We start from the raw sequence: 8,125 nt of genomic DNA, 5'->3' as shown, positions 1-8,125 counted from the left end.
TACAGGGGGCAGAGATAAGAACAGGATGACTCGCTTTATAGCATAGCCACTTTAGTCAGCCTCTGTGCTGGGCGAATGTACGTAGACTGACAGCTCTGTAAAAGGTCATTGCTGCCTCGCTCAGGATTTACACTAGCAAAGTACATCAGTAACTTCGGGCGGGCAGGTAACAGGAAGATTTACACTGAAAGTGACAGGAGAGCAGCAAAGTACCAGAAAGGTTTTACAGACAAAATAAATGACTCCCCGTTGCTTTGCCTGCACAGTGATGTTAAGAGATTCTGGCAGAGCCACACAGAGGGAACTGGGTTTATATCAAACTTGGCTGGATGACATTAGTTATTGACTAACAGAGTCCTGCAGAAATGCAGTGATCAATATCCAGGGCATTTGCACCGATTAGTGACAGTTCATTACTACTGATGATTCATATCTTACATACAGTATTTCATACCTATGGGGGGCATGCAAGAACATTGTGTTTAGAGAGAGAGAGAGACAGAGGACCTCATTCAGAGTCGGTCGTTGCGGCCGCAGGGTCGTAAGGGAAAAGGGGCCGGATATGCAAATGATGCACTCGCAAGTTGCGTCCTTAAGATCAGATCGTTAGCTGGCCGACCAAGGGGAGGATGCGGCCGTAAGACAAAAAATACGCCCCCTTCTCGTACGCCTTACACGTCATCTCCGGCCATATAAGGATTAATCGAGACCATCGGTAACCATCGGAACTGGTCGTAGAGCTTAAGGCTGACCATACCCTCTCTTAAGCACTACGATCAGGTCAGTGTACAAACCTCCCATGTCACGTGTGCCATGACACTACTTTGTTAATTATGCACTCCCATAAAACGCTGTTCGCATAATTAGGCACGCCTGCGTTCGGATCTCCACTCCCCCGTTTTCAAGCACCGTCCCCTGTTACCACCCACAAACTCCTCATCCTGTCACTCAAACTACCGACCTGGCTGTGTTCAAGGAGAGATAAATTTCTGATCGTAGCAGCTAGTTTGCGCACGCGCATTGCGAACTTTACGTATGCGCAGTTTAGTGAACATCGGTGGCGTATGACCGTGCGGCTGCAACGACCGACTCTGAATGAGGTCCAGAGAGAGAGAGAGAGAAGATGAGCCCCGCACTGTCGTCACAAAAAAAATCCCATGCACTGGGGTGCTACCTCCAGGGCCACTGAACGATAGTCCGTGCATAAGTATCAGACCTCCATATAGGAGAAATAGAGGGCACTCACCAGACTTCAGCAATACATCAGCATTTTATTATCATAACCGTCAGTCAAATAAGTTTGCAAAAGTCGACATTTCATTCTGGCTGGACCTTTGTTAAGATATATTTCAGTTCACCTTAGAAATATCATGGTTCCCATCCAAAGAAGGATATGAGGTGCATTTGCCTGGAGCCCCCCCTTATATATACCTTCACATCAATCATTCTAAAGGATTAGGCACCCAACTGATGTAGTCCCTAATTGTTTCGATTATCAGTGTTCTTAGGGTCTCAGTCAGACCCGCTCGCAAGCGGGTCGATGTTGAGGTCCTGTGCGTGCGCAGCGGCCGCACTGCGTGTGCGCAAGTCTTGGAGCCAGAGTAAAATTATCTCGCTCCGGGGCTCACTACAAAAGGGGCGGCTGTCGATGGTGATCGACAGCTCATACCCGTTTTGTAGGCGGGGTGGCTGGCCAAACGGAGGCGTACCCGAAGGAATGCCTGCCGTTTGGGGCGGACCCACCGACATCACTCGTGATGTCAGTGGTGAGCTTCCGGCTGTATTAAAGCGGAAAGCTCAATGGGACTTGCGGCAGACGAGACCCTACCACAAGGGTCTCGTCGCAAGCCCCGATGGTCGCGATGGTCAAGACCATCGCGACCATCAACCTGGCCGCTCGCTAAGGCTGTGGGTGGTCACCCACAGCTTAGCAAATCCCAGGAGGCCAGCTCCTTACAGAGAATCGGCCGCCCTCATTCAGAGCGAGTGGAGAGGTCCTTAGTGCTTGGAGTCTGCACTTGTATTCTTTTTTACTACAAGTCTAAGCATGGCAGGGGCGTAATTATAATGGGTGCAGGGTGTGTGGGCCCCTGGATCCAGGTGGGGCCTACACTGCACCCAGATTTTTTTATACTTACCCCTCCGAAGTCCCGCGTGGGCTGTAGCGCTGCACAAAACACCTTGGAAAATACGCCCATTTTCCCGGCGTTTTGCGCATGCGCAGTAGGAAATTGGTGGCTACAGACTAGTGCCCAGTGTTTACTGCTGCGGTCTGTGCGCGGCCAGCTGCTGGGGAGAAAGGAGGGGGCCCTGGACGGGGAATGCACACGGGTGCCCTCCTCTCTTAATATGCCTCTGGGAAGAATCTTTTATGTTTAAAATTAGGGAGTGCAGTCCAGCCCTCCCTATCCTATGCCACCTGCTTTGTAAGAAGCCCTATTCTCGTTATCATGTGTGCTCCAACCAGCGGTGGAACGTCATTGTCTGTGTTCGGAGGCAGGGTCCCAGGTGCCTGTCCCCAGCAAGGTCCCCAGCCACAACTAGCCCCCCTTCCCCGCCCCCTATCCCTTACATTGTCTCTGGGAGTTATGCCACAGTTCCCAGCCCTCTCCACACAAAAACACGCAGCTATCATTATAAAACCTTATCATAACCACCTCCATCTGAATTGTCCACACTCGAGGAATGTTCACGTATCGTGTAGTGCAGCCACCGTGACATAGGGACCCTTCCTTTGAGGTCCAAATCCTTCCTAGCACTGTGTGACATAGATCACATTGATAATGCTGGCCTCCTGCACCCAATTTCAGGGTGTCCTAGCTATAATGGTGAGAATGGCCCTGCACCCAACAAGAGGTTCCTCTTCCCCAATTACCTCTGTGTCTCTTCTTAGGGGCAGAGGTGGCTTTCAGTCGCGGTGAGAGCTGGTTCCTCCTAGCTGGATATCCCAAACATACCTCTCAGCTTTCTGAAATGGGAATATCATGTTCCTCCCCTTTCATCAGTTTTCCCCATATCATGCCCCTACATTAATGTTATCCCATATAATGGTCCAGGGCCGGATTAAGCTCTGTGGGGGTCCCTGGGCAACAAACATGTGGGGGCCCCTATCAATAAAGGTTTTTTTAATATATATACAGTCAGGTGCATAAATATTGGGACATTGACAGAATTTTCATATTTTGGCCTCTATTCACCACCACAATGGCTTTGAAATGAAACAAACAAGATGTGCTTTACCTGCAGACTTTCAGATTTAATTTGAGGGTAATTACATCCAAATCAGGTGAACGGTGTAGGAATTACAATGGTTTCTATATGTGCCAATGGAACTGGCTCCCTTGTATTTATTGATGATGTGACTGCTGACAAAAGCAGCAGAAAGAATTCTGAAGTATTTCGGGCAATATTATATGCTCATATTCAGTCAAATGCTTCAGAACTCATTGGACGGCGCTTCACAGTGCAGATGGACAATGACCCGAAGCATACTGCAAAAGCAACCACAGAGTTTTTTAACGCTAAAAAGTGGAATGTTATGCAATGGCCAAGTCAATCCCCTGACCTGAATCCGATTGAGCATGCATTTCACTTGATGAGGACAAAACTGAAGGGAAAATGCCCCAAGAACAAGCAGGAACTGAAGACATTTGCAGTAGAGGCCTGGCAGATCACCAGGGATGAAACCCAGCGTCTGGTGATGTCTATGCGTTCCAGACTTCAGGCTGTAATTGCCTGCAAAGGATTTGCAACAAAGTATTAAAAAGTGAAAGTTAGATTTAGGATTGTTTAGTTTGTCCCATTACTTTTGGCCCCTTAAAAAGTGGGAAGCACATATAGAGACCGTTGTAATTCCTACACCGTTCACCTGATTTGGATGTAATTACCCTCAAATTATATCTGAAAGTCTGCAGGTAAAGCACATCTTGTTTGTTTCATTTCAAAGCAATTGTGGTGGTGAATAGAGGCCAAAATATGAAAATTCTGTCAATGTCCCAATATTTATGCACCTGACTGTATATGATAGATGATAGATAGATAGATATGAGATAAATATGATAGATATGATAGATTATAGATATTAGATAGATGTGAGATAGATATTAGATAGATAAATATGATAGATATGAGATAAATAGATATGATAGATATTAGATATATGAGATAAATAGATATTAGATAGATATTAGATAGAAATGATACATATATATGAGATAAATAGATGTAATAGATAGATATGGTAGATATGTGATAAATAGATATGATGGATAGATAGATATTAGATAGATATGATAGATAGATAGATAGATAGATAGATAGATAGATAGATAGATAGATATTATATATGAGCTAGACAGATATGATAGATATATACCAAATATATAAATATTATAGATATATAGATAGATATGAGATAGATATTAGACAGATGATAGATATGAGATAAATAGATATGATAGATAGATCTATAGATATGAGATAGAGAGATATGAGATAGATAGATATTAGATAGAGAGAGAGATAGAGAAATAGATAGATAGATAGATAGATATGAGATAGATAGATAGATATGAGATAGATAGATATGAGGTAGATAGATAGATAGTTAATGAGATGAATAGATAGGTAGATATGAGATAGATAGATAGATAGATAATGAGATGAATAGATAGATAGATATGAGATAGATAGATAGATAATGAGATGAATAGATAGATATGAGATAGTTAGATAGATAGGTATGAGATAGATAGATAGATAGATAGATAGATAGATAGATAGATAGATAGATAGATAGATGGGCCAGGTGACAGATAGCTGGGAGCAGATTACAGGACAGGAGAGATAAATCCCCGCAGCAGATGATGATAACGTCCATGGAAGGACAGGGATAAGGGAGCAGTGCTGTGGGTCCTGTGCTGGCTGTGTGTGCCCGGGCTGGGGTTGCATTGCACAGAGTGAGGGCCGGGGAGAGCTGCAGGCTCAGGGTGGGCGGCCCCTGGCAGTGTGGGCTGTCCTGTGTGCGATGCTTATTCACTGTCTGCAGTCATTCATCTGTGTAGCTGCCGCTGTGTGATCGCTGCAGCCGTGGCTGTGATTAGTGGCAGCTGAACGACGGATAATGTGTGAAACCCCATCTGCTTCCTGCAGCCTTGCTGCCGGCCAGGGACCCCCTAATAGCAGGAATGCAGACAGGCTCCTGGCTCAGTGAGTAGGGGGAGCTCCCCTCACACAACTTGTTGCTGGAGGAATTAGCTGAGGACATGGGATTCCAGCATTGCTCCTGCAGGACACTGTGGTGATAGGAGAGCTGCTATATGTAAGTCACTCTCTCTATACTGTACATTCTGTATGAGCTCAGGGACATTACAGTCACATTGTGTGTATATAATCAATAACAGATACATTGTATATAGCAGATACATTGCATGTAAAGATCTATAGAAGGATATATATATATAATTAGTATGTACTTGGTTACAGAAGCATTGCATGTACTAGGTTGCACATACAGTGCTTGATGTGGGAGAGCAGATAAGAGATATTCTGTTGCTTTAAGGGATCTTGGTGAGTTGTGCTTGGCTCAGGTTTGCAGCCAGGTGTCTGGTTCTGGGGGATCAGGTTACAAAAACTCTGGGGTGGTTTTTGGGGGAAACCAGACTCATGTGGACTTGAGACCGTGCAATAATAAGTCATCGCCCTGTGGGACCCCAATGACCCCACTGTGCTGCAGAACTTCCCCCTGTAGTAGTGGTGTGGAGAGAACCTGATTTATGGCTGTGCTGAAAAGTGTTATTCTCCCACTTGTGACTGAGTTTCCCTTCATGTGATTACTTATTGCCAGTTATATAGCACACACACATGCTGCAGCAATGTACAGATAATATTTCAGGCATCACATTAGTCCCTGCCCCAGTGGAGCTCACAATCTGAAAATCAGGACTATCACGTGTGTGTGTGTGTATATATATATATATATATATATATATATATATATGTATATACATATACATATACTAGGGTTATTTTCTTGTCAGAAATTTTTGGATTGTGGGATGAAGTCAGAGAACCAGGAGGAAACCCACGCAAGCATGGTGAGAACATACAAACTCCACACATGTAGGGCTTTGGTGGGAATCGAACCCAAGACCTCAGTGCTGTGATGTAGTAATGCTAACCACTACACCATCCGTTCTGCCCAATATGATTTTTCAACACCTAATCTCCAAAATGGTTGTTGCAGAAAAGTGATTTTTGTTTTTTTCTTTTGTAATTATACTTTATCAAATGTAACTTATAAACTTTTTTGTAAAAGTTCTGCCTATGTATTATCAAAGCTTTACGGTGGATACGGCTCTAAGGGGCATATGTATCAAAGCTTGATGTAAGATAAAATTGTGAGATATATATCACCAACCAATCAGCTTCTAACTTACATTTTGCAGGCTGTGTTTAAGAAATGATAGTTTGGAGCTGATTGGTTGGTGATATATATTTCACAGTTTTATCTCACATCAAGCTTTGATACATATGCCCCTAAGTGTAACACTGCTGCCTGTATTGGAAATACATGACTAGACCCATGCCAATGGAAGTGTAGTGTTTTAACCCTTTGGGTGTAAATACTCAATATTTCTCATTTGATCTATAATTTACAAGTACTCTGGCAGAAGAAGGCGGAAAGCTCTGTGAGACCAGGGAGAACGCTGCATGTTGGCGAGTCCGTGCGTAGGATGATTCCAGAACACTGGAGAGCATCCCGCCATTAAAGGCAACGTGTAAATGAGGCAGCATCCTAGTGCCCCAATATGGTGTCCCATCTCTTGTCCCATTCTACGCCTCCTATACAGATCCGCCTTATGGTTCCTTACTGTCCTATTGGATATATTTGGAGAGGTTTGGAACACCTCATAAAGCTAGCAGCACTTGGTACACTTAGCGGGTTACTTAGTGTGCGCAAACCGTCTATTCTTACTACCTTACTATTGGATGATGGGACAAAATGCACAATAGCGTGCGGTAAGGAAACATTGCTTAGAGACTTACAGCCCCTGGGAACACAAGCCTCCAGCATGCGCCATCATCCGTAGGCTAGTCGAGGTTGCTGAGACTTGTAGTCACATAACAACTGCGTGTCTTGCCTATAGAAAATTGAGACTTTAACATCCATAAGTCTGGTCACCAACTATCACCCAGAGATGCTGGGCTAGTGAGTGTGTTATCTATCTATCTATCTATCTATCTATCTATCTATCTATCTATCTATCATACTTGGTATCGTAGGGTAAGCTGCTAGTCAGAAAATAAATAGGGAATAATACTTCATATCTTTATCAGCTGTAGAGTAGAAAATACAACAGAGGGATCTTGTATTGGTTTTTATATAATGTTGGGGTTTTCACAGTCATCCATAACGCGAAATGCCAGCGTTGGACAGACTGTTTATCGTGGGTGCGAGCTAATAGTGAGCTCGGATGCTCTGTACAATGCGCCGTCTCATGTGGTTGGACCAGTGACTTTACTGCATGGAGCGTATAGAATATTACTTACATGAAGTAGAAAGTTGTTGTGTTTTTTTTATCCGTTGCAGCTGATAGAGTGGTCTCACGTTGCCCACATACTAGTACCCGCTACATGTGATAACCAGCTGACCGTGAGAGCGAGACGCCCTCACTTACCCGTCAGCTATTGTCCTATATAGTGATCACAGATCCCTATACATGATATGGGCTATGCTCTTCCGATACATAAAACCATAACTCCTCAGTCTTGGGAAAGTTTGTGAGGATACCGGGTCTGTATGTGTCTTACTGCCCAAAACAAAGATGGCTGTTTATAGCGAGCACACAATCCCGGGACCCTGTGAGTCCCAGATCGCAGAGGAAAAATACAATAGCAAAGGTACAATGATACCATACACGGCACACAATGTAACCATGCACAAACTTGTAACTCTATACAACATATACGTACTATAAAATGCAATGTCATTACGTATCGCTTCACTCAAGAGGGGGAGATGTATCGTGCCACGGAGAAAGGAAAAGTACCAACCAATCAACTCCCATCATTTTTCGCACAGCCTGTAAAGTGACAGAAGCTGATTGATTGGTACTTTATCCCT

At 44.1% G+C, this 8,125-nt stretch overlaps 1 protein-coding gene across 5 annotated transcripts in view; it reads left to right on the top strand.

Moving 5' to 3' along the window:
• Positions 1–5,020: 5,020 nt before the first annotated feature.
• The window catches only part of DAB2IP (DAB2 interacting protein), a 575,200-nt gene continuing 572,095 nt past the window's right edge, over positions 5,021–8,125 (top strand). For 3 of the 5 annotated variants that reach the window (XM_088453574.1, XM_088453572.1, XM_088453573.1), the window contains exon 1: positions 5,022–5,320. The gene's annotated coding sequence lies outside the window, so the exon portion shown is untranslated. Of the gene's footprint in view, positions 5,321–8,125 lie in introns of all 5 variants that reach the window. The other 2 variants (XM_088453575.1, XM_088453576.1) reach the window with 2 other exon arrangements.

Source organism: Taudactylus pleione, unplaced genomic scaffold, assembly GCF_031769625.1.
Source record: "Taudactylus pleione unplaced genomic scaffold, aTauple2 ptg000583l, whole genome shotgun sequence".
NCBI classification, from domain to species: Eukaryota; Metazoa; Chordata; class Amphibia; order Anura; family Myobatrachidae; genus Taudactylus; species Taudactylus pleione.
This window is presented reverse-complemented; position numbering and strand designations above follow the sequence as displayed.